The 23,730-nt window shown below is 37.1% G+C and overlaps 1 long non-coding RNA gene across 2 annotated transcripts in view; it reads right to left on the reverse strand.

Annotated features, from left to right (window-relative positions):
- Positions 1-1,250: 1,250 nt before the first annotated feature.
- Positions 1,251-23,730, reverse strand: part of LOC113604316 (uncharacterized) — a 249,400-nt gene continuing 226,920 nt past the window's right edge. For both annotated transcript variants that reach the window (XR_008293911.1, XR_003426175.2), the window contains exons 5-7: positions 14,688-14,825; positions 4,767-5,024; positions 1,251-2,939 (exon numbers count right to left, since the gene is read on the reverse strand). This is a non-coding gene — a long non-coding RNA (uncharacterized LOC113604316). The remainder of the gene's footprint in view (positions 2,940-4,766; positions 5,025-14,687; positions 14,826-23,730) is intronic.

Genomic DNA, 23,730 nt, shown 5'->3' on the forward strand with positions numbered 1-23,730 from the left:
TGCCTAAGACGACTGTCCATTAATAAATATATCTAAAATAACAGACATTTATTTTTGAGTCAATGCACATGTTTATACTTAGCTAATGTAAAAGGGCATTTACTCTTGGCCAGTTCTGTATAAAGTACATTTCTCTATCAAAAAAATATGGTTTTCTTAGCCAACCAACTGCTCTGGAAAATTTGGGATATGCTTCTATGGCAGGGGGAGGGGGGGATTGAAGTAATTCAGTAAGAAAATTGTAACTAAAAGTTCTATTATTCAGTTCATATTAAAATTGAAATGAAATGAAAATATAATAAGACTCAAAATAAATTTGAAGTATGAATATAACATGAACTATTAGTAATAATAATATTTTTCCCTGCTAGAAAGTGAATAAATGGAATACATTTCTCATTCCATTTCTCTCTCAAGCACTTCTACATGTATTGTTCCGTGAGGGATTTTTATTGTCATTTATTTTCAAACTTCTGACCTTGGTTTCCTTGACTGCAAAATAAGGTTAATATTTCCTACCCCATTATACCTTTATGAGAATTACAAGAGAATTACATGTAAATTAAATACCATATAGCCTCGCATTTGGTAGGTGTTCATTAAAGTGTATTTCTATCAGGTCGCCTTTGTCTTAAGTACTATAAATTATGTATGGCATAATCCATAACCTTTTAGTCTTATTTAGAGTGGGGCAAAGAGAACCAACTGCTGTTTTATCATTTGAGAGAAAATGGCAAAACCTAAGAAAGAAAGTCTTCATTCTGAAAGCTTAAAGGCATCAATTGATTCATTTTTGTCAGCAATGTCCTTCTTTTTAAAGAGGATCAATACAGCAAGATGCAGGAGAGAAGCTCTCTTCTGATCATCGATGAAGGGAAACGTTAGCTATACTTTTTAAACATATATGGCTAGCAGAGAGAAATAGGGAATGACACTTTAGGGTCCACAGTAGAGGAACAAAACGGAATGTTTGAGGGAAATGCAAAGGGACTATTAAAGCCGTCTCACAAATCAAGCCTTTGTTAGGTGTCTCTGTGACTGTGAAGCTGTCAGGATTTGTTTAGCTAATGACTCTCACTTGTTAAAATTTTAACCATCGCTCCTTTTGCCGCATTTCAAAAGACTCATAACATTCCTTTTAATATTTGTTTTCTGTTTGACAATATGATTTCACATGAGTATTTCTTCACTTAACAATATAAGGGCAGTTATTCAACTCTGGGACCCTTCATCCTCCATTCTAGTTTAGCCATTTGTTCTTGTTCTAGCAGACAACTTCTGTCCTCTTCTCTTCTACTTGAAGTTCTAGACTTCTTCCAGGATAAGCAAAGCACGCAGGGACTGAGGAAGTAGACTGGATTTAATAAGACGGAATGTCAGGTGTCATTTTGGGGCACGTGGCCAAACTGCTGAAATAGTTGAACATTTATGGAAACACTCTGCTAAGAAATGTAGTTATATCACCTTATTTAATAGCCATTATAGTCCTGCGAGATAACAATTATTTTCATATTCATTTTGTGGACAAGAAAACTATGCCTTAACAAGGCTAAGTAATTTATTCAATGTATACTATTGGTATATTTCTAATAACCACTGGCTATTCTTTGAAAATAAGGGCTGTGAGACAACTTTATAAAGTTTCATGAAAAAACCTGTAAAGCTTTTGGGTTTCCATTTTATAAATGAGAGTTAATTAATTTGCTTAAGTTTGCACAGCTAAGTAAGTGACACAAAAGGATTTGATCACAAACCTATACATTTGATCTTAAATCTACTCCATAGTTCTTGACTGTCATGTATCTCTTTTGGTATCTGCCTGTTAATGGGTATTGTAAATGATAGAAAAAATGATAACATTTTGTCCTTTCCCTCAATATGCTTAGAACATACCAGGAGAAATAGCTTTGATATTAAAAAAAAAGTCTAGAACCTAATGTATTTAGTGAGGATGGTCACCAGACAAAAACAGCAGAGAAACTATGAGATCAGATGAGAGAGGAGAGATTTGAAAAAACCTGGATGAGAAATGGGTAGGCCTCCAGCCATTCTCTTAAGTGGTAGGATTATGTAAGAAGATGTGTATCAGCAATTATGAAATAAATTCAGAGAATTGACAAGACAGCCATTCTAAGAGAATGAAGCTCTTCATCCATAGTGATACAACTTTAATACTTTAGTCTCCATCTATTAAGAGATTTAAATAATGTTGATAATGGTTGTTCTGAAATTTACCTTAGGCTTAAAAAGAAAAAAAAAAGGTTTGTTGAAAAATTTTGGAATGAAAACAAAAATACCTGGCATGCTTTTTAATGTCTTTGATATTTTTAATTACCTGTAAGACCCTTTAAAATATTTGCATATTACATTCCCTTCAATATAGAAACTGCATTTGAAAAAAATGTTAATAATATAATAACTCTAAGAAGTGCTGTATCGATGATCCCCTAGTTGTTAATAGGATTTTTACTTTCCTGGTTGTACTAACTTGGTATTTTTGAAAGAGTAAAATGTGGTGATTGTTCAGACCTGTTTAATCCCTGCCTCTTCTACTTACTCGCTTTGTCTGCAAACCTTTGGAAATTATTTCTTCACTTGCCAAAAAGAAGGTTTCACATTCTGAGGATTAGTGGATTCAATGAAATGTATATATTGAAAGGAGCCTGGTTTCTAGTATCTAGAGACATTTAGCAAATGTTAGTTCTTTTTCGTTAGCCAAAATGCCTGCTATTATGCCTGGCAGTTATTGGGGATTCAAAACATATAGTCCTCCTAACTCTCCCCCAAATTAATAGATAATAGTTAGCAGAGAAATACTTTCATGTTACATATGTGATTTCCATGCAAAGGTTGAAGCACTCTTGATTCTTCCCCTCTTCCTCCTCATCAGCATTATGATAAAGCCAAAGGAAGTTTCTGCTTTCTCTCCTTGCTGTCAGCTGTGAATTAGAAGAAACACTAGTTACAAACTGAACAAAACACACATCAGCAGTGAATAGTAAATAATGGAAGTTATCATTATAATTAAACACCCGCTCAGCCACGAAGTCACTGGTTTTAAGTTTAATGAATAAATGAGGCACTCTGCTAATATTTTACTTTAATTTTCTGGCAAGCACAAGATAAGGGTATCTTTTAAAACTTCATTGGATGGGGCACCTGGGTGGCTCATTTGGTTAAGCATCTGACTCTTGATTTCAGCTCCAGTTAGGACCTCACGGTTTCATGCGTTTAAGCCCCAAGTCATGCTCTACACTAACAGCATGGAGCCTGCTTGGGATTCTCTCTCTCCCTCTGTCTCTGCCCTTCCCCCACGCATACTGTCTCTCTCCACCCCACCTCAAAATAAATAAACTTTAAAAAAAATAAAAATAAAACTTCATTGGAGAAGAGTGAATTTTTAGCATATTTATCTCAAGGAAAGAAAGATAAAACAATTTAGAGAACAAAATTTATAAATAGGGGAAGAAGGACCTGTGATGAAAAAGAAAATATGGCACCAAAAATATTGATGACCTGGAAATCCACTAGTTGTTGTTATATGGTAAAGTTTTAAGGAGAGAGAAAATGACTCAGATGTCATTTGATATTGTTTGTGCTGCTTGATGGACTTCTTTGCAAGAGAATCATGTAATTCTCAAAATATGCATGTGAGTTTATCTTGCCGGTTTTAAGTGTCCTAAGGGTAAGATGAAAGAACAAAAGAAACATAAATGGAGAAGAAATACCTACTTGGTTCCAGGCACTTTGTATCAATGATCATTACATGAGGTAAATACACTTGAAAGAATTGACTCAGAGCTATTTGACAAATTATTCAAGACCACAGTGTTAATTCATGAGAACTAAGGGTTAACACCTAGGTAAGTTTCACTAAATCCATGGTTTTCCATGATACGCTTTGCCTCCAAGAAAAAGATCTGGTCTGAGGCTCCAGGGTGGCTCAGTTGGTTAAGCGGCTGATTTCAGCTCAGGTCATGATCTCACAGCTCTAAGGTTTGGGAGTTAAGAGCCCCATGTTGGGCTCTGTGCTGACAGCTCAGAGCATGGGGCCTGCTTCAGATTCCGTCTTCCTCTCTCTCTGCCCCTCCCCTGCTCGGACTCTCTCTCTCTCTCTCCAAAAAATAAACATAAAAAAAAAAAAAGACCTGGTCTGATTTGCCATTGGTTCACCATTTCGCCTTTTTCTCTTAAGGTCTAAGTGCTTACATCACAGAGATTAAACACTAACTATAGATGCACATAAGAGAGCACTCCCAAACAGATCTCCAATATCCACTCAACAAATGTACCAAATAGGATACCTGTAAGTCTGGAGAAAAAAAAAAAATCAGTGTAAAAGAGCAAGAGGACACTGTCAATTCAAATGCTGTCCCGGAGGGAGAGAGTAAAGGACAAGTTTGCCTGGCCAAGAGTTAAAACTCCATTGGGATAGAAGCATCTCATTAAAGGTCCCTGACAGGGCTGCACATTCAGCTCACATCACAAACCTCTTCAAGCCAAGTTCTGAGAACCTGGCTTCTGTCTAACTTGATTATATTGCTGTTAGGGCAAATGTGAAAGTCACTTCTCTAGGTACTTAAACAGTCATTTATTTTGTCCTTTTCATTTGCACATAGGCTTTCGTGAGCCCTTCTACTGAAATCAGTACTCCTGGGCGTGATCTACATTGTATTAAATTAAAGCTGGAATCCTGAGCCTTCAAGATGGAAGGCGTGAGACTTACCTACGGTTAAAGAAAACACCCACATAATTTTGTTCTTTACCCTTCCATAGGTGAAAAGTCTATCAGGTACTCCTCTTATTCAGATGGATCCAAAAAACCTTCTGATCTGATAAGTCTGCGGCAATGTTATTGGAGCAATAGAGCCCATATTTATCATCATGTTATTTAGCAGATTGCAGCTGGATACTTGTCATCCCCTTATCTCAATCTCATGCTTTGTGTAATTTTAGTTTAGTGTGGTTTAGTTTTGATTCGAAGTCAGCTTGTCCACGACAGCCTAGCTGCAGTCTGATGTCCCCTAAGAAGTGGGGTGGGGAAGGAGAAAGTAGAGAAATAGCATTTCAAATACAGTCTCATAATTAAAGATGGTTTTTTCTTCTTAAAAAGAAAATACAGTTTGGGAGCCACTGAATTACTACATTGATCTTTTTTAGATATCAAGGAAATACATTACATTGCATAATATATCATATCATACCTATGGTTTTATATTAGATTGTATTTTGGTCCAGATGATTTTTCAGGCACAGGGCCACACTCTTCTCTCCACTCTCTGCTAGTTTTAAACAGAGTTACAATTCACATATAACATTATATTTTAGGTATAAAACATCATGATACAATATTTGTATCCATGGTAAAATGATCACCATAATAAGTCTAGTTAATAACATCTACCACTTTATACAGTTACAAAAATATTTTCTTTCTTGTGATGAAAACTTTCATGATCTACAATCTTAGCAACTTTCAAACACTATGAACTATACTCAGCAAGCTGTATATTAATCCCCATGACTTATTTATTTTCTAATCCTCTCTTTTTAGGTAAGAATTCTCTTATAAAATATAAGGCATTATATACCCAGTTTTGATACGTATACAAACTTATTTTGGGGGGTAGTACTTAATACAATGTCAGGGGCACCTGGGTGGCTCAGCCAGTTAAGTGACTTCAGCCCAGGTCATGATCTTGCGGTCAGTGGGTTCGAGCCCTGCGTCCAGCTCCATGCTGACAGAGCTCGTAGCCTACTTCAGATTCTGTGTCTCCCTCTCTCTGTGCCCCTCCCCTGCTTGCGCTCTGTCTCTCTCTCAAAAATAAATAGACATTAAAAAGTTTTAATACAATGTCAGAACCTGCTAAAGTCTATTAAAATATATGCTTTCATTGTTATTGGTATAAAACAGTGTTGGTATGATATTGTGACTAATATTTTGCATTAAATATGTTTTTATTATGAAATTATTATTGTACACAAAATCAGTGCCCCTCCCAGGTGCAAGCCATGTAGGAGATGGCATTTGACACAACCCATGAATGATGTGAACAATTTCAATTAGTGCTGCTTTCAGAACAACTGAAAACTGGCTGGTATTGCAGTTGCTATTAAGGGCCTGGCTGCTCCGGGAATTTTTTTAAATGTTAATGTAGCAACAAAATTGCCACTTAACTACAGTATGTAAATATGAATGCATAGCATCAATATCACCACAATGCTGCTGGACTTATTTTTCCAGGAATAGACACACTGTCAGTTTTAGATTAATTTTAATAGGAATTAATGGCTCCTTAAATAAATTGTTGATGACAAGCAACACTTTCGGAATCAAGTATTCTCAGATCGGTGTCTGTAACTTGGAGCGACATCTGTATATATTTATACCAATAGCTCATTAACTGATTCATATTTTATTTAAAGAGTCAGCTTTATGGCATATTGAGGATTTTTTTAAAAAATATATTGAATACTACTACAGGCAAGACACTATACTAGGTACTTGACATCCTTTCAGTCAAATTCCTTAGTATCCGCGTGCAACAGAAACTACTGTCCTTGTTTGTATTAAAGAAAACGAAGGAGAGCAAAGGCTCACGTGTCACTGCAGGACACAGTCGAGGTGGTCAGCAATGGGAAACCTATTTCAGAAGTAACTATTATTTGTTGTTTCTCTGTTATATGCCAAGTGCTTCATAAGGGACCTATCATTCAATGTCCCTAACCCTGCACACAGAGATATGCTTTTCATTAAAAGGTATTCACCTCTGACTCCTTTTTTATACATAGAAGAATCATCAGACAATTATCATCGTGTGATATTATGTTGCATTATGATAACCTGGCAATGTGGCGAGGGTGTGTGTGTAGGGGGGGGGAAGAATGTCACCTTGTTTTTACAGAGATATCTTTTGAGTTATTAACATTCATGATTTTTATAGCTGATCACAACTCAACATTAGAAAACTTTGTATGCTTGGAGTGGTATATCATAAACAGACATTTCAGAAGGTCCCTCTAGGCACACAAGAATGCTTCTAGTGAAGTGAATGCAACTGTATTTGCATGTACCCTAAATATCTCTCATTTAACTGACAGAAAAATTGTCAAGGCAGATGTAAAGTCAACCATGCACTGGTTGGTGATGATGGCCTCTGTCAGAAATATGCTCCTAATTCACAGACTCCATCCCTGAGAATTTATTTTTAATTTTTGTTGTGTTGTTTTACAAAATTTCAAATTCTGGGCCCTGGGCTAAGAAAATAAATGTGTCCTGTTTATGCTTAGGCAGCCAATTCCAACATCCTTCATGGGTGGCATGGATAGTGCCTCAACCAGAGTCCCAGGCATAGCAGTCAGGCATCACACTGAACTTGAATTACAGTTCCAGTGGTAAAAGTTCAGAGCTTCATCCACTTAGCAATCGTCTTTGTTCTATTCATTCCACTTTATTAAGCATGGTGAAAGTTTTATATCCCTGATGTCTTGTTTCCTTTCCTCTCTACCAACCAGACCATCGACCATATACAGACTGACTTACACACATATGTATACACACCAGCATGCAAACCTCCTCCATTTAAGCTAAAGATGTTCATGCATGCGAGGCTTTTTTTTTTTAATTAAATCTCTAGTGCTATCACAGCCAGAGAATATTCTTAGTCTCTCTATAATGAAAGAATGAGTCCACTACTTTGGGAAAAGAGGGATTTTTAGACCTTTGGGTTGAGCCTCAAACTAACATTTTGTTAGTATCGTGTGGCAGGAGAGTGACATGTACACTGTACAAATTATCTTATGGAATATTCAAAAATTTTGAAAGTTGTACTAAAATTCTTCTTTACAAAGAGGAGACTTTTCATTTCTTTTTTTTTTTTTTTTGTAGAAGCCAAGAAAGTTAAATAATCACTACATCTTGAGTAATGGTGGACCTGGAATCTGAATATACTTCGAGGTTACTCCAAAAACACACCTTTTGATTTAATGCAGCACTTTGGGAAGATGATAAACATAAAATAAATTGAAGTGTAAAAAAAAATGAAAAGAAGAAGATTGTTCTTTAATTCCCCAGAGCTCAAATACTCTTATTCAGAGTAGGTGGCAATACATCCAGTAGTTCAGACTCTAGAAGGAGAAACTGATGATTATTTAGAGACACAAGGCCCCATCATTATCTTTGTAGTCACGTTATTCTTACACTTTATATACTTTGTGTGCGTGTTGTGAAGTCAATTTCACACACAGAGATAATGAATTATCTAACAGATAATGATTTCAAATGTTCTGGATGTTCACTGCTCCTCGAGATCAGTTCTCTCCCTGATCTGCTCATCCTTCAGGCCTGGCATATGTGGATTGTACCGACGAGGCCTCCTTGCCCTCTGGAGTCCCACTGGACACATCCAATCGGAGGACCTGGCTGGTGATGAGAAGGTGGGAAGAGATGGGAGATCATGGTATTTATAGTCTTGGCTCCCTCCCTGCTGGATCTAGGTTTAGAAGTCTGTATTTGAACCGTTTTGGGTGGTCCCTCTGCTATAGTTACGGCAATTCCCATGTTACAATAATTTCTCCTTAGACCACAGGACAAGGAATGGCAATGCCTTCTGTTATTTCTAAATCCAGAAGATCTTCTGTACTTTGTTCATTTCCTAAAATATTAGTGACACTTTTGTAAAAGTCCTGTCATTCAATTCTCTTTATTGCTTTTGAATATGTTATCTTCCCCCGCCTCCTCCCCCGCCCCCACCCCGGGATCCTGATACAATTATTATAGAAGACCTTAGATGAAGTTGAAGAGAAAATGCTGAGATTCTTACATTCCTACTAAAACCCTATAACAAAAAATACAGATGAGGTGATCACCACTGAAGGAACGCTTCTTGAAAATTATTCTATACAGTACTTTCCCTCTAATCATAAATATATTTGCAAATACAATATACATGCATGTTGCTCTCAAAAGCATGGGTTTTTTTTAAATTTTTTTTAACGTTTATTTATTTTTGAGACAGAGAGAGACAGAGCATGAGCGGGGGAGGGTCAGAGAGAGGGAGACACAGAATCCGAAACAGGCTCCAGGCTCTGAGCTGTCAGCACAGAGCCCGACGTGGGGCTTGAACTCACGGACCGCGAGATCATGACCTGAGCCGAAGTCGGCGGCTTAACCGACTGAGCCACCCAGGCGCCCCAAAAGCATGGGTTTTTTTTAAAGTTTAATTAATCTATATAGAAATTTGGGTCACCTGGGTGGCTCAGTTGGTTAAATGTCCGACTTCAGCTCAGGTCATGATCTCACAGTTCATGAGTTCGAGCCCTGCGCTGGGCTCTGTGCTGACAGCTCTGAGCCAGGAACCTGCTTTGGATTCTGTGTCTCCATCTCTCTCTGCCCCTCCCCACTCACCCTCTGTCTCTCTCTCCTTCAAAAATAAACAAACATTAAAAAAAATTTTTTAACCTATATAGAAATTTCCCTCAAATAAATATTTGTAATCCTAATAAATAAACAATTTCACATTTGTCCTACTACATACACAACATGGTATTGTGTTAAAAATAGAGTCCATCTGGGGCATCTGGGTGGCTCATTTGGTTGAGCGTCTGACTTCTGCTCAGGTCATGATCTAGCGGTCTGTGAGTTCGAGCCCCGCGTCAGGCTCTGTGCTGACAGCTCAGAGCCTGGGATCTGCTTCGGATTCTGTGTCTCCCTTAGTCTCTGCCCCTGCTCTGCTCATTCTCTGTCTCTCTCAAAAATAAACATTAAGAAAATTTAATAAACAATTTAAAAAAACAGAGTCCAGCAAATAAAAATAATATTAGAAAGGTTGCAAATATTACTTGCATCTCTTAGGGAATATTAAAGGAGATCCCATTTACATCCCAAAGCAGCACTTCTTCATATACTTAAAAACATTTTTTTTTCATGTTTATTTATTTTTGAGACAGAGAGAGAAAGGGGGAAGCAGGGAGGGGGAGAGAGAGAGGAAGACACAGAGTCTGAAACAGGCTCCAGGCTCTGAGCTGTCAGCACAGAGCCCGACATGGGGCTACAACTCACGAGCCTTTGAGACATGAGATCATGACCTGAGCCAAAGTTGGCCACTTAACTGACTGAGCCACTCAGGCACCCCTTCGTATAATTTTTTTACACTCAAATTCTCTCTCTATCCGGCACTGCTCAAGCCACTCACTTGCTTAGACAGTTATTCAACATATAAAATTTTCCTTGAATTTCCACCTATGCAGACCTGATCTTTTTCTATCCCTATTTCTTCCTGCTTCTCTATTATCATCTCTCCCTCTCTCTCACATAATTCATCCATGTCATAAATTCCAAATTATATCACTCAAAATCATACCCACTGATAGAACTCATTCAAATGGGTAGAGGAAGGAGAAAGATGACTGGAAAAAGGTGTTTTTTCTTTTTGTTTGTTTTTTAAGTTCCTTTTCTAGCAGAAAGTGTGCTATTATGTCAGGAGAGAGTGTATATTGAACAAAAATTTCTATGTGATTTCTGGGTTTTTTTTAATGTTTATTTTTGAGAGAGAGAGTGTATGCAAGCAGTGGAGGGGCAGAGAGAGAAGGAGACTGGGGATCCGAAGTGGGCTCTGTGCTAACAGCAGAAAGTCCCATGCAGTGTGCAAATTCACAAACTGTGAGATTATGACCTGGGCCAAAGTCAGAGGCTTAACCATCTGAACCACCCAGGTGCCCCATAGGTTCAAGGTATCCACAGAGACAGTGAAGATCCATCATGAAAATGCTACAGACTGAGAAAATAATAGGTCTCAAGTTTAAAACCAACAAGAAAAGTAATAAATAAATAAATAAATAAATAAATAAATAAATAAATAAAACAAAAACAAAAGTGAAAAGTAGAGAAGAAAAATCTGTATTTGAAAAACTAAGATATAGCTATGGATGACATTCTGATAAATGTGTCCAATAAACAGTCATATATATTCTATATATCTGCATATTATGTATGCATATATAAGTTTTACATTGACCTGTTATTTATTTATTTATTTATTTATTTATTTATTTATTTATTTATTTAAACTCCGTGTGTGTGTGTGTGTGTGTGTGTGTGTGTGTGTGTGTGTGTGTGTTTTAAGTAATCTCTTTGCCCAACGTGGAGCTTGAACTCACAACCCCAAGATCAAGTGTTGCATATTCCACCAACTGAGCCAACCAGGTGCCCTGCACTGACCCGTTATTTTAAATGCTTCAAAATGAGATTTTTAATTGTTTTAAAACATTCTGCTATAAGGCCTATTATAATTTATTTGCCAATTTCCCTCCTAGACATGTATGTTATTTCAATTTTTAAATACTATATCTGTTACTAAAATCAAACATTTATTCATATATATGATCAGTTCTCTGATAGATTACTAGACAAAGATATAGTGGTTCAAATATTAGAATATTTTAAGTCTTACGATTTGCATTGCCAAAGGGATTTATTTCTAGAGAGATGGAATCAATTCACATTTCTACCAGCAACATGTTAGTGAGGCTGTTTCTCCATAAAATCTCTAGTCATTTATCAGGTGTTAGTTAAACAAGGAAGAAATGGCATATTGTTGTTTTCATTTGCATCAGTATAAAGTTTATTATCTATTTCACAAGCTTATTGACTATTTAGAAATTCTTCCATTAATATCCTTTGTTTATTCCACTACTGGAAAAATTTTTATTAAACTTTATGATGCTTCAAATCAGGGCATTATTTCTTTGACATAATTTTTACATTTTTACATTTCTGTGGTTTCCTGTCAATACAAGGTTTTTTTTAGCATTTAGCTTTCTACCCAAATATGTTTCCTAATAATTTCATCATAACTATTATAAATTACTATTATTGTCCCCAAATGTGTGTGTATCTGTATTTGTTTTCACAGATGTCATCTTTTTCACATATAAACTTTTTATTAATTAAACACTGTTGATACATAATATGAAAGAGCAATATAACTTGATGTCTAACTCACCCCTAAGTTGTAGAAATTTTTTAATATCCTTTACTGGGTTATCTATCAATATTCCCACTGATTGTGATAGATCCTACCCTGTTTGTCTGTTTTTTAATATATGTTTCTGTATCTTCCAAATAAGCTGAAGTTCTATTTGTTTTGTTCTATTGATCAGTTAGGTTACATGCATTATGTCTCAATTTTCTAAATCATTTCCACTTTATAGTATGTTTTTACAGCTGATAGGAAAACAATCTTTAGTCTTTTTGTTCACAAAATCCTCAATATTTCTGTTAAAAAGACTATTTTTTGTAATACTTTTATTAATTTCCAAAGGTTTCCAAAGACTGAGATTTTCAAGTTTCTACAAATTAATACATACATATACATTATATATTATATATATGTATATATAATTATATTTACACATATGTAAATATATGTTGTGTGTATGTGTATACTAATGATGCTGGGTATTCCCCTACAGATAGATTCAAGTTTTTTCCACTTCTTCATGTATTCTGTTCAATCTCTTGTAAAGTCTGAAACAATTTTAACACATATTCTGCTATTCAGTTTTTGTTCAGGATTATTCTTAGATAATTCACGTGATTGATATTCTGGATATTTTTCATTGCATTGTATACTAATTAGGCAGAAAAATAGAAATTTTTTTTAATTGAACTTATCCCTGATTAATTTACCAAACAAAAATCTATTTGAAAATAATTAAATATTCCTTTGAAGAATGTCACCTGTAATTATTTTTTTGAGTATTATCACCCATATTTTCTAGCATAAAACATAATTCCTGTACAAAAACAGAATTCAGAATGATTAAATACACAACAGACAAATGACTGAGTGCATGAATGAATTCTACATTTTGTTAAAATGGTCAGAATTTCCAAAATACTATTAAAGATAGTATCCTAACCCTTACTGCTTTAGTTTTCCATTTTATTTTATTTTATTATTTTTTCAAAGTTTCTTTATTTTGAGACAGAGAGAGAAAGAAACAGCAATAGAGGGGCAGAGAGCGAGGAACAAGAATCCCAAGCAGGCTGTGCACTGTCAGTGCAAGGCCCGACGTGTGGCTCGATCTCACAAACGGTGAGATGGTGACCTGAACCAAAATCAAGAGTGGTATGCTTAACCTACTGAGCCACCCAAGTGCCCCAAAGTAACGTCTCTTTGGTGATGGAGTACCTTCAAATACTGCATTCAGTTTCTGGAGTTTGCAAACCTCCTGAAACACGTTAATATATAACATGCATATATGCTTTACCCTGTTAACAAAAAAAAAGAGGTTTTAAAAAGAAATAAATTTAGCAAAGGAAACCTATTTTCCCCCAATCATTAAAATTCCAGGATATATTTTATTACCCTAAGTATTATTTTGGCTATTGGTTTAAGATTAACCTTATTTATCCTTTTATAAATGAAATCTAAGGGAAAAATTACTATTTTGTGAGAAAGGAAAATTGACTTTATAGATCACATCATATTATTCCATCAATTACTTTTTTTATTTACCAATGAACTATTGATTTTCTCTACTATATTAATAAATTAATATTAAGATAATGCTATATTCCTGCATTCATCTCCCTTAATTATGTAGGGTCAATACTTTAACAGTATAATTGTAATACATGTTCTGGTGTTTGATTTGGTACTTTTACAACTCTATAATTAAAATTGTTCTAAGAGTTTTTGTTGGTTTTATTTTCATACTAGTCATGTTAAAGTCATAAATTATAGACAAGTAGATACAATCACTTGTAATTTTATATAACATGGTGATTATAACTCCATTGTTTGAAACTCACAAATGTTTCAAGCCTTCAGCTTGGTTCACAGTGTTTCTTAGATAGTCTATTAAAATTTCCTTTTTAATTTTCATATCTTTTGTTCCATTTTTTGCATTAATCTCTGGTGTCCCCCTGAGTATTGTCCTACTTGAATATTATTTCCTTCTAACCATTCATTTGGATTGTCTGTAATGTCAAAAGTCTAATCTAGGGTCTTAATGTATCAGAGGTGAAGTCAGAGGATCATTTGAGCTCCCTCTACAGGAACAACAGCACAGTCACCCTTCAACAGCACTGTGATATACTGCTTATTTACTTAAAGGGGGGAAAAAGTCACTGATTTCCAAGTACTTCATATTGCTTATTATTAATGCACTATACTTTGGTAGCTTTTTTTCCCCCCTGAAAACCATTCCTTTAAATGCTTGTATCCTATTTCTCTGGAACTCGTGATGCAGCCCTCAGGTATCTGACCCAGTATGGAATATATTACAAGATTGAAGAAAAATGTTTTCCCTTTTCTTCGGGATTATTTAACCAGGAGGAGGGTGGAACTCTAGAGGTGACAGTAGCCATCTTTTCTGGCATAAGGAGAAAGATGATCTGCAGGATGAAGTCAGTAAGAGAGAAACAATGATAAGAAATAGATGGAGACAGAGTCGCCTGGTGGCTCAGTTAGTTAAGCCTCTGACTCTTGATTTCAGTTCAGGTCATGACCTCACGGTTCATGACAGCCCACATGAGGCTCTGTGCTGACAATGGAGAGCCTGCTTGGGATTCTCTCTCTCCCTCTCATTCTACCCCTCCCCTGCTCTTGCTCTCCCTCTATCAAAAATACATAAATAAACTTAAAAAAATAGATGGAGACAAACATCTTTGAGATACTCACTTCAGTTCCTGGGGCTCCAGTTTCTTCAGCTCATGCTTGGATTCTGTGTTATTTTTTTTTCTTTCCAGTTTCTTCTCAGGTACAGAAGTCCATGCATTTTCTTATGGCTTAAACTTGGATAAGTTGGATAGTAGCTACCTGAAATCAAAGAGTCCTAACTTTTGTCAGACATCTTTTAAATGCCCTGTTAATAGATATTGATACAAATTATACAAATTCATAGTGACCTCACTGATTTCTTCTTTGTGTAATGAACCTCTCCCTAATTTTTGAATATTGAGATCATCCTTCATCTTCAAGTGTATCATCTTATTCATTCTCCAAGGTTACTTAGAGATTTGTAAGAGTATCATCTAGATGTCAAAAAAAAAAAGTTTTCCCACCCAAAGCAGAGTGATGATATTGAAATTTGGTGAAGAGCACTTAAATAAGTTAATAATAAACAGACCGGCAAGGAAACTTTCTCAAACGCCTATAAGGCAATACCTGCTATACTCTCCTCCTGGCTCGTCTTCTCCCTCACTCCTGCCATACCCATTTCTATGATCCTTTCAACCCGCCCCAAAATTCTGCGATTTGCAATTTTACTGCACATTTTTACTTAAATAAAATGTTTGGCAAGTGTTTATTTTTTCAATCTGTATTTAAATTCCAGTTAGTTAGCATACAGCGTAGTATTAGTTTCAGGTGTAACATACAGTGATTCAACACCCAATGCTTATCACGACAAGTGCACTCCTTAATCCCCATCTCCTATTTTAGCCATCCCCTCCCCGCTCCTCTGGTAACCATGAGTTTGTTCTCTATATTTAAGTCTGTTTTTCGTTTGCCTCTGTCTTTCTCTCTCTTTCTCTTTCTTTCTCTCTCGTACTCTCTCTCATTTCTCTGCTTAGCTTGTATTTTTTAAAGGTGTTTTTTTTTTCAAAGTAATCTCCATACCCCATGTGGGACTTGAACTCACCACCCTGAGATCAAGAGTCACTTGTTCTGACTGAGCCAGCCAGGTGTCCCTGTTCATCTGTTTCATTTCTTAAATTCCACATATGAATGAAATTATATGGTATTTGTCCTTCTCTGACTGGTGTATTTTATTTAGCATAATATTCTCCAGTGGCTCCATCCATGCCTTTTCAAACAGCAAGACTTCATTCTTTTTTATGGCTGAGTAAATATTCCATCCTATATGTATATATATCCCACATCTTTCTTTATCCATTCATCACTTGATAGACACCTGGGCTGTTTCCATAATTTGGCAAATGCTTAATTTAACTGAAACCACTGACCAGTGCATGTAACAGGAAAGCAATAAGGTTTCTGACTTACATTATTACAATAAATTTATTTCATCCTTCTCATGAATAATAAAATATTATAATTTGCTCTTAACATTATGTCTAATGAAAAAGAAAGACATGAAGGAAGGAAGGAAGGAAGGAAGGAAGGAAGGAAGGAAGGAAGGAGGGGGGAAGGAAGGAGGGGGGAAGGAAGGAGGGGGGAAAGAAGGAGGGAGGGGAGGAGGAAGGAAGGAAGGAAAGAGGGAAGGAAGGAAGGAGGGAGGGAATGAAGGAAGGAAGGAAGGAAGGAAGGAAGGAAGGAAGGAAGGAAGGAGGGAAGGAAGGAAAGCCACACTGTAGACTTTCCACCTCAACTTGGCAGCTGTTTCAGCCTTAATTGCAGCGGGTTAGGGAAACCTTGAAGCACATGGTGTCTTACAAATGAGCGTTCTTTAATCAAGGTGGCATGTAGGTAGTGTGCTTGCCTGCAGGACTAACAATTATACTTGCCTGATCTGCATAACCTATACTTCCTTTTAGAGAAGCTAGGGAGAGACTACTCATCTGTCAGGTCTTAATTTTAAGGTCATCTTTTCTAGAAGTTCTCAATGCTGCCACCGACTAAGTTAAAAATGTAACTTATGAATATGAATATTCTTACCTATAATTATGTATTATAGGTAATTATAATTATGTATTCAATAACCTTCTTCCATATTAGACTATAACCTATAGGTCAGGGACCATGTCTGATCTATCTAGGTATTCCTATATATAAAATGTGTATTTTATTTCTTTATAAAGAAATACCATGGCTAGATTTTTTGATAGGGGTACATAGAGATCTATAAGCACAAAAGTAAAAGCTCATTTTTTAATAGAAATAAATGAAAATGAAATGAATATTTGCACCATGTGGACTCTATTCTGAAAAAATAAAACATAACTTTTTTCACATTTACATGACATCAAATCAATTCCAAGAAAATATTTGGGTCTATAAATGGAGCATATACAATATTAATTCTTTCCTAATTAATTTTACACAAATACTCTGTAATGGGAACATTAGGGAATGAGTTGTCTCTTGTTATTTTCACTGCAAATGTTAAAAGTGAATCTACAATGCAAATATTCTTTCAGAACTCTGAACTATGTCCAAATGTTTTCTTTGAGGGTGGGGTAGAGTGGATATGCAGACAGAGTGTAAATACCAACCAGTGAAAACCTCTTTCTTGGCACTTGCTTATGGAGGCTCAACTGCATGGACATTAAGAAAGGAGCAGGGAGTTAGAAGTCAATTCACAGCAGGAAGATTGCTACTTATGTTTTTCAATTCATTCGTGTGTGAAAGAATATTATATCATAAAATGAACCATTAGAAAGCCAGAGAATGGAGCATATGGGAAATAAACTCCTGAACCAGGCCAAGATACAGGTGTGTGCGTGTGTGTGTGTGCGTACAATGTGTGGAATCTAGAAATCCATTTGTTCTCTGCTCTATATATGCCACCTATGTTTAGAACCACAAACGTTCTGAAGAAGATATTGCCTGTGTTGCAGGGATGATGTCATTCTAGACAGCCTATTTCAGGATCTCAAAGTAAAGAACTCATCTCTAACCTCGCATTTAGGCAAACATATCTGAGCAGTACAATCTAACAAATATATATTTGTCTATGTTTTCCCATTATTACTCTCTGGGTATTTCAAAATGGAAGTCAAAGTCACCTTACAAAGGCAATTCAGTGAACTGTCAATATTGGTAAACAATTTATTAAATCAGTGTCATAGTAACTGGGGAATACTCCAAGACTCTAGCCTCATACTGACCCATGTACTTACCTCATAGGGCTTTGAAAGTTGTAACCTTGTTTAAGGCAATTATCCTAGACCTTCTAGCTCTGCCTACTTCCTGGGACTCTGTTCCTAATTATTCTATGTCTGGATTTATTGCTGGTCTCTTATTCTTCTCCCAGCTTACCCCAAAACACTGCGTTATACCTAGCTTCCATTTTTTTTCATCTTCAGTGCATGCTTTTTTACATTGTTTGAACCATACACCATCACTTTCTAACCGTGTGAACTGTTAAAACCAAACACAAATGGATATCAGGCTTGAAAATTCCCCCAAACAGACAAAACCAGGTTAGGCATAAAGCGAAGCTTAATTTAGCTTATTTTGTAAGAAAAATGAGGCTGACTTGACCTGGGTCACTTCTTGCTTATGCCTCAGCAAATCATAGGTGAAAATTAAATCCTTCCCCCAAATCCATATGAGGTAACCATTAACCAATTCTCTTTCATTTAAGACAATTCTAACATTGTAACCAATCACTGTAAAGAGTAAACATTGCCTGCACCCTATGTTAGTTACTTTGGAACAATATACATCTGACCCTCATTCACATTGTGGTTTGAGTGTTCCTGGTTTGCAAACCATCTTTTGGGTGTGTGCACAATAAAATTCTTCAAAGGACTACTCAAATGATTCACTGGTTTTCTGTTTTTTATTTACTTCTGACAGAACTTACAAATATCAATTAAGCCTTCCCAACCTCAATTTTTTTCCAATTTGTAAAGTTAGTATTGTGCAAATTACTCTACCATAAAATGCAAAATAAACACCAAGGAAATCTGAGATGGTGAATGGTGAGTTTGAATAAATTGCTCTCCTTCTCTACTGGCTTAATGGGGTGCTGTAACAAGAGTACCTTAACAAATGCCCATTTCCTCCTGGTTAATGACCACCCACCACCCCAGATTCTACCATGTCCTATATAGGGTGTGGTGAGGATGGAGGCAGGGTAAGCAAGATCACACATGTGATGCAGACTCACATGTTCTATTAAACATTCTATAGAAAATTCTGTTAAAAATTAACTACAGAGTGAATCTGAAAAATGTGGAAAGGAAGGAAATGATAAATATGAAACTGAAGTAGCTTTTTAAAAAATGGAGACAATCAACTAAATGTAAAATTGATCCTCTATTTTTTTAAATGTTTATTTTGAGAGAGAGAGAGAGAGAGAGAGAGCTGAGGAGGGGCAGAGAGAGAGGGAGACAAAGGATCTGAAGCAGGTTCTGCACTGCCAACACAGAGCCTGACGTGGGGTTTGAACCCACGAACTGTGAGATCACGACCTAAGTAGAAGTCAGATGCTTCACCTACTGAGTCACACAGGCACTCCTGAAAAATATTTTAAAAATCTGAATAGATCCATAGTCAATAAAGAAAAATAACAAAAATAATAATACTCTCTTAAAAATAAACAAACAAATAAATATCACTAAACCCAAATTGTTTGACAGACCATAAATCCTAGCAAGACAATCTAAAATCTCTACTACTCTATTTTGTCCAGATTACTGTTTCAGCTACAACTGAAAACCCAGATATAGAAATGCAGGCATTAGTCATTGTGAATTATTTTAGGGGTAATGATTTGCATACACAAAAAAAGTGTTCAACTTAATGTGTTTACATTAAATGGTTGACACTGTCTCTTGTCATAAGATGCAGGCTTATTCATCCCCAAACCAAAAAAAAAAAAAAAAAAATCTATTCTAGAAGAAAGTCGAGTGAAGCATTATCTCAAGTGTTGTAGTAAGTACTTGCATTAACATAAATACTTTAAGAGAAAAGAAAGCAAGGGTATGGCATTATCCCCAAGAGAAGAAAATGTGTGTTACTATAAAAATATATACAAACTAATGTAGGAAAATACAGGCAGACTGTGGGAGACCCTAAACAGAGAAGGATTTAAGAGGGAATTTCAGAGAGGAGGTTTTGGTTTTTTTTGCTTTTTGTTTTGTTTTGTTTTGTTTTGTTGTTTTTGTTTTTGTTTTTTAGTTTTAAAAGATAAGCAGGAATTTACAAGTTAGGAAAAGGAAATGCTTTGGAAAAAACCATTGTAGAGAAATGGAACATACTGAAGAAACATGAAAAAGCATGGTGTTTGAGGTGTGGGTTAGACACACTTCCCAGAAATGACTGATGCTTCCTTAATGATCACAACTCTATTGCTATGTATTTGATTATGCCCTGCCCTGCAAATTCGTATGCCAAGGCCTGAACCCCAAAGGTGACCACATTTGGAGATAGGATTTTTAAGATATAACCAAGATAAACAAGAGCATATGGATGGGGCCCTAATCTGGTAGGATGAGTGCTTTCTAAGAAGAAAAGAGAACAGAACTCCCTCTGTCTCCACAATGAGGCCACCATTGTAGCTGCTGTCTACAAACTAAGGGAGACAGCTTCAGATTGGCACTGACATTGCCAGCACCTTGATTTTGGACTTCTCAGCCTCCAGTACCATGAAAAATAAATATCTGTAATTTAAAGCGCCAGATATCTGGTATTTTGTTATGGCCGTGGAAGCCAACTAACACACTTGTCAAAACTGTACTAGGTGGGGTGCCTGACTTTTGATTTTGGCTCAGGTCATGATCTCATAGCTTATGAGTTCGAGCTCTGCATCGGGCTCTGCACGGATGGCTTGGGATTCTGTCCACCCCCACCCCCAGCCCTACCCCACCCTTCTCCTGCTTGCTAACTCTCTCTCAAAATAAATAAAAGTAAACATTAAAAAAATGTACTAAGTGAAGAGATTTAGGAGAAATAATTCAAATGACCCTAAGTGTGGGTGGGTCAGAAAGAGTCATCAAGGTGAAGGAGCTGGAAGATGTGATTGGGTCCGCAGAATATTAAATGTGGAGGGGTTCTTAGGGACCCCATTTTCAGCTGCTTCATTTTACGGTAAAGGAAATGAAGATACAGCTTTGCCCACGGTTACTTCTAAGGCTACTGACAAAGCTGTGGGAAGCACTTTGATTTTCTCTGTATGTGTAGGGACCCCTTCCTCTGGAGAGGATATAGCAGTGTAGTATCACTTATGCTGACAATAATTCTATTTTCCTCTATACCCATGTGAAGTTCTGTCCTTTTTCACTCTTCCTGATACAGCCTGATGCCTTCACTGAAGCAGGTGATTAATTACCAAGAACTATCAAACTCGGCAGAGATATCCCCTAGGCAAAGGCTGCCTTTCTGCCTGAAATGCCAATCTTGGTGAAGGTCTGAGACACCCCATGTTTTCTGACATTCTCAGCTGTGTGGACCCTCTGCCTGGGGCTGATTCAGTGGGAAGAGGGTTGACTTTAACAAACAAGATGCTGCTTCCCCACCAGCCGGCCTGCTGTTGCTGTTGTTTGCAATCCTCCAAAGGCAAGCTCCTCCATATGCTCACCTACCACTGTCTCAAGTACCAAATGCATGAACAAGTGAATGGGAGGCACAGGAACCAGCGGAACTGAAAAACAGGGCTGGCATTAAGCCTAGCTGGGCAACAGGGAAAGGCAAGTACTATATCATGAAAGGATGGAAACCCTGGACCCACATGCTACCGACATGAGGACTGAGTTTCTGTTTCCATTATGCCCTAAGCAATGTCAAAAGCAGTCAGAAAACACAGCTTTGCAATCAAATCTGAGTATCATTTTGTGAATATCAAACTCATGAAGGTTTAAAATTAATAATAATGATACCATCCAATGATGACAAGTATATAATAAGGTGTGTTTCATCCACATATTTATGAACACCTCCAGCTTTGCCCCTAGAGAGTGCATCATTTCGAAACACTTATGAAGGGCCTTAAAAATGCCTACATCCCTTGTTCAGTCATCCAAAAAATAACATTAGGGATCTGGACATATAGGAACAAACCTAGAGGAAATAGATCTATTTATAATATGACAGTTGGGAAAACGTGCTGCTCTTATGTCCTGTTACAGACATGAAGACTCTGGCTGTTATCCCTCTGTATTCTCCACCAAGTTTACACCAAGGCTAAGCTACATATGGGCTATTCTAAGCCAGTAATAGAACATGGTGCGGTTACTAAGGAATTATCTGATAAGGTGAACTCTTTCAATGATGGATTTTAGCTTGAGGACTCTCCAATGACCTGCCTGAAACTTTTTAAAAACTGTGCTGCAGTCTGAGATTTTTCCTGCCACAATGACTATCCTGTCTCTCCTTTACAGGAGTCTGATCTGCATTTTATTCTGAAGATTCTACCCACCTTCTCCAACTGCCTCCCCCAATAAATCTGTTGCATGTCTAATCCGGTCCTGTTGTCCACTTCTCAGGAACCCAAACTAGTACATATAAGAATACTTAAGAGCCAGTTTAAGATGGTGAAGTAGGAAGATCCTGAACTCACCTCCTTCCATAGACACCCTGAATCTACAGCTACCTGTGGGACAATTTCCTCTTAAAAAATCCTAAAAATGAACAGAACAACTCCTTCCTATGCAGGAAATGAGAAAAACAAAACAAAACACTGAAGCAGGTAGGAAAGGCCGAGACACATTCTCTGCAAACACTCCCTACCCTGCAAGGCGACCCACAATCGTGAGGGAACTCAAAACGTGGAGTTTCTCCCTCAGAAGCAAAGGGTTCATATCCCAAGATTGGACACCCCAACTTTTAAGCTTTCACATGAGAGATGAGCCCCCAAAATATGTAGTTCTGAAAACCAACAGGGCTTTCATCCACCAGACCCACAGGGCTGTGCCAAACTGAGAAATGACTCTCAAAGGGCTTTTGCAGATTCACCTGCTGCAGGGGCCAGAGCAGAAGCAACCTTTGAAAAGGACCCAGACTTTATGTGAAAGAGGCTCAACGCTAATTTTAAAGCATCAGACTGAGAGGCAGGGGCCTGCTGGGATATTCTGCAGGGACAGAGGCTGGGAGACGCTCTCCCTCAGCCTTGCTAGGGCAGCAGGGGCCATCTTATCCCCCACCCACGCAGTGGGCTCGGTCTCTTTGCTCCAGCCCCTGGAGGCTATCTTCATGCTTTTTCTCAGCCTTGCTAAAGCTGGAGGGAATCATCTCCTTTTCTTTTCCTATTTTTTATTTTTTTAATCTTTTTTTAATTTATTATTACTTTTTTGTTTACTTTTTTTTTTAAGCAGGTGCCATCTTTGCACTGTCCCTCTGCCTTGCTCCTGATCACGAGTATCTCCCAGAGAGGAGTTTCTACACACATCGGGTGACCTGTTTTTTGTCGCTGCAGCTCACAATGCACCCCTTGATGCCTGACTGTGGAGGCTAGGTGGGGTTTGCTTTCCTGGGTCCCACAGGACTATAAGTCAGAGAAACCGTTCTCTGCAGACTACCACCACCAGGGCACCACCAACTAAGGCACACCCCCAGTCACTCGGAGGAAGAGGCCTATTTGTTGTCCAGGAGCTCTGGTCTGAGGTAGTTTGGCACACTTCAAGGGGCCTGCAGAACTCCATACAGGGAACAGGGGTAGCAGACACAATTTTTATGCTCCTCTCTGTCTCACTCTGGCTCACGGACAATGTGTACATCAGACATTTTACTGCAAAAGTGGTAACACCTGTAATAGAAGTTAAATAATCATAGCAGTATTTCTCAAAATGAGTTGTATGAAATATATATTCACTGCCTATTATTTGACCTAAAACAAGTGGAAATATTTATAACACCTAAAAAGTTGAGGAAATGTAATAAACATCATGGAACAAATAAGTTTTTTTTCTCTGTCAGAGGTTGTTGAGAGTCCTAAAATAATGTGCATCTTGAATCAATAAAAAGGGGATTTGATATACATTAATAATGGAATATTTTCTTAAAATAGTCAGTCGCTAATTCAGTCAAAACATGTATTAATTATCTGATATGGGTCAAGGCATTTTGTAGGATTAGTATTACATAAAACATACATTAC

This window comes from Acinonyx jubatus, chromosome E2 (assembly GCF_027475565.1).
Source record: "Acinonyx jubatus isolate Ajub_Pintada_27869175 chromosome E2, VMU_Ajub_asm_v1.0, whole genome shotgun sequence".
In the NCBI taxonomy this organism is placed as follows: Eukaryota; Metazoa; Chordata; class Mammalia; order Carnivora; family Felidae; genus Acinonyx; species Acinonyx jubatus.